This window comes from Engraulis encrasicolus, chromosome 6 (assembly GCF_034702125.1).
Source record: "Engraulis encrasicolus isolate BLACKSEA-1 chromosome 6, IST_EnEncr_1.0, whole genome shotgun sequence".
Classification (NCBI taxonomy): Eukaryota; Metazoa; Chordata; class Actinopteri; order Clupeiformes; family Engraulidae; genus Engraulis; species Engraulis encrasicolus.
The window spans coordinates 53,586,634-53,590,524 of NC_085862.1; the positions used below are offsets into that span (position 1 = coordinate 53,586,634).

At 44.0% G+C, this 3,891-nt stretch overlaps 1 protein-coding gene across 6 annotated transcripts in view; it reads right to left on the reverse strand.

Moving 5' to 3' along the window:
* Positions 1 to 775: 775 nt before the first annotated feature.
* The window catches only part of LOC134451479 (ephrin type-B receptor 3-like), a 97,139-nt gene continuing 94,023 nt past the window's right edge, over positions 776 to 3,891 (reverse strand). For all 6 annotated transcript variants that reach the window (XM_063201969.1, XM_063201967.1, XM_063201965.1 and 3 more), the window contains one exon: positions 776 to 3,891. This exon is cut by the window's right edge and continues 1,846 nt beyond it. The gene's annotated coding sequence lies outside the window, so the exon portion shown is untranslated.

Genomic DNA, 3,891 nt, shown 5'->3' on the forward strand with positions numbered 1-3,891 from the left:
GGGGAAGTGCTATAATTACTTTGGCCGCGTTTGTGATGGTGCATTGGTGCTTTTGCTGCGCAGCGCACTTTGCGATGGCAATGCATTCTAACCAGAATGCATTGCAATGGAAAAATGCGCAAGCGCGCTGCACTGCAAAAGCAACAATGTACCATCACGAATACGGCCATTAGTATACAGATGTGTGCTGTATACTAATAGCTAATCGCTAAGGGGTGTGGTTATTGGATAACTGAAGTTCGAAATAGCATGAGAAATAAGTAGCCTATCTTATTCCTCATAGTATGTTCTCTTGCTGACAAAGTGTTTGATCCAGTCGTATAATAGCTATGGCAATGTACTGTAATACTCTGTTTGACCCCACCTGTAATGGAAGTCAGTGCTTAGTATACAGTACATATCTCTGGCTGCTCCTGTCCTCCGCTCCACCCATGTTTCCAGACAAAACAGGCAGAATGCTTGTGTGCGTCACGGCCCAGCAGGTCTGTGTTCCTACCCACCGATGCCTCAGATAATTGTGTTGCAGTCCCAGAGAGTTGCTGCTGATTATCATCAGGCAGTATGAACAACAGTGGAGATATGCAAATACTGTTTGCAGACGTTCATTATTTTTCAGATGAATTAGAATGTGGAGTTGAAAAAACAATCAAATACTTTCCCGTCCTGATGCAATGATACAAAGTTTTTGCTAAATCTGATTGCAGCAAATACCACTAATCAAGACCAGGCCAGAATAATAACAATGGAAAGAAATTCACACGAAACCCACAGGTGATACATTTCTTAAATAATTTAATTGCAAAAGGGTCTTTTAAAAATATTTCTACAAGAATGCATCATTTTCATTATTGTTGGTTTGTCAACACCATTAAATACACCTCAATGCATCAAAAAGAAAAAAAGAAGGAAAAAAAGAAATAAAATTGCATCTTGAAATGCTTCCTCCCTCTCTATAAGTACAACCCTCCTCTCACATCTTCTCTGTAGTGGTTGGAAAAGTGACAAGAAAAGGCAGGTCATCAAATGTGCTTAAAACAAAAAAAATCCTATCTCTGTATAAAAGAAGGGAAAAAGAGAGAGAGAGTGAGATGGAGAGATCTATGGGGAGTAAACAAGGGAAGAGAGGGAGGGATGGATCACGTATAGGAGGAGGAGGAGGTGAACACGACTGAGGGGATCTGCTTGATAGAGCAAGGAGACCACGAAGCATGGTGGATCAACCTAAAGACAGGGGAGAACATTGGCACAACGATATGTGTCACTTTGTGGAGAATCTGCTTCTCAGGGCGGGGTCGATATGCCAATGCTGATGCTCACACCTTTTTCTTTTCTTTTCTTTTTTTTTCTAGTGCTGTCAAGGTCCAGCTCTGTCGCATGGATGCACTGGGCTTGCCATTCAATATGTCTCAGGGAGAGAATAGATTTCCTGTTGAAGACTACTGTGGGTGTGCCTGGCCAAGAAGATCCTGTGTGACAGAGCCTTGTATAAAAACGGGCTTCCTCAGCGGATTGACCTTGACGTGACTTGAGGAAACCAACGTCAGCTTTCTGTGTTTTCCACCTCAGCTGCCATCATGAGATCAGATCCCATTGGCCAGACCAGGCTAGATCCCATTGGCTACAGCCCATCTCGATCCCATTGGCTAAACCTCTCGACTGTTTCATGGAATGTTAGCATAGCTACACGCGCCCCTCCCGTATGGGCGCTCAATGCAGGTAAGCATGACAATATGTGCTCAGTGGATCACTATATTTTACACAGCATTCAGTGGAGCGTTCTCCTCACCCCAGTACCCTCAGCATCACACACATCACACTTATCACAGTGGCATCTCTACCTTATACTATATGGGTGTGTTTATTTGACTGAAAATGTATTGCTCCTTGAAGGATTATGATTAGGCTTTTTAACTAAAGGGAGAGTGGGGATATTTTTATGTGTTTTACTGTACTCTATGTGTATGGGTTCAACACAGCGGAAGAGTTGGGCCCTGTGAGCTGCATTCATTTTTACTGACTGCCAGACACAATTACTGGACGAAATGATCCCATTTACTGATCATTCAGCTATTGATTACACATGCTCGCTGCTTCCCCCCGGTGAAGAATGAAATGGCACAGGATCCCCATTGGTTGCCTTCCAATTTTGGGTGCACATCAACTACGTACGCTGGTGGGAGGATGATACAACAGTGTGCATACAGATGCACCCCTAGCCACTGTGTTAATAAGAAACTAAGCTCACACAGTATTCCTTATTCCTTATTCCTTATCTCGCTACAGTCCTAGCCATATATATATGGGCCAGACATCGCACACGCACCATATCTCCTGGCTGCAAAATGTGTTTATATTTTCTTAAGCTGATTCATATTCTCTTCTCTCCAACATCTACCACACCCATACCCTCCCTCTCCTCCCTGTCCTGTCTTTTCCTTCTCTTCTTCAGGTCTGTTTGATGCCCTGCCTGGCTAGTCCTGGACTAATCAGTCCCAGGCAATAACAGATTATGGCGGCACAGAGCTGCATGATGCGGCCAGCCATCGGTTTCTTCCCCGGAGTTTGTAAATCCGGTTGAGTAAAGCGAGCGAGCGAGCTTGCGAGTGGCGCCACAGACACTACGGTCACTGTATAAGGCTGGGATGTCAGGGCCGGGAATAATGACAGAGCATCTGTGACCCAGACAAACACGAGCGACTGGGGAGAGGAGCATTATTTACTCCAGGCAGAGCCCAGAACAGCGGAGGGGGGAAAGGGAGGGACATGCATCAACTGTGGACCACTGTCCCATCACACGACACTGTCTAGGCATTACTGGGTTATCAGTAGCCCTAGTTAATGTATTGTTATACCATACATACTGTATACATTTGACTGTGTGTGTATGTGTGTGTGTTTTCAAATGTGTCAGAAAGACTCTAAATGTATGTCTAAGCATGTGTGATTTTAAAGCTTTTGCTCTGTGCAACTGTAATAATCTATGAAGCGGGGCTGAGGCTGTTAGTGCAGCACAGTACACTCCCGGGCGCTGCACGTGGAAGACAACAGCAAACGTCCTTGCAGAGGCTACCCAGAATGCATCACAGCAGCAGCAGCAGCAGCGTGTGATTTCTAAAGATAAGGAACCAGTCTGACTGATCATAAAATACTACCTCATGCTTTAGAGACACACACACTCACACCTGGCCACCTACACACACAGAATCACACCTGCGCACACAATCACACACACACACTGGCACACAAACACACACTCAACAACATGGGAACGTGATCATGAACCTAATTTGGGAGGAGTAGCTTGGGCAGAGGAAGACAAGCACTTCTTACTGGTGGTATGAAGTTTCTGCGTTGTTTGTGTTGCTGAGTAGAGCAAAGATATATCTAAGGCTTTGTAGGAACCGGGGACTTTGCAAGGTTAGCATATTGCATTCTTTCTACTCCTGTGTGTATGTGAATATATTTCCTTCCCCAGCTGGTGATCGGTAGGCGTCTTCTCTCTTCGCCAAGCAAACACACACACATATGCTCATAAGTCATAGACACACCCTTCAAATTCCAGCCACTTGCTCTCGTTGTTTTCTCAGGATGTTTATGTTTTTCTTTTGTTACAAAACATTTACAGGCTGTTTAGAACAACAACAAATACAAATATCCAATTTTTAAAAGTCCGTGTCAATTTGTTGGCAGTCTCCTGCATGTGTATGTCCTCTTAGCTACAGTCCACAGTTCTCTTGGCCTTTTGTCCAGGTGTGGAAAAAAAATAAATACATTGGGGGAAGAAGGTTAAACCCAAAATGATTATTTGTAAATCCATGTAAAAGTCAAAAAAGTTGTTTTTTTTTCTTTCGTGGTTATTCGTAGTCTCTGGATATATCCGCTATCACTTTG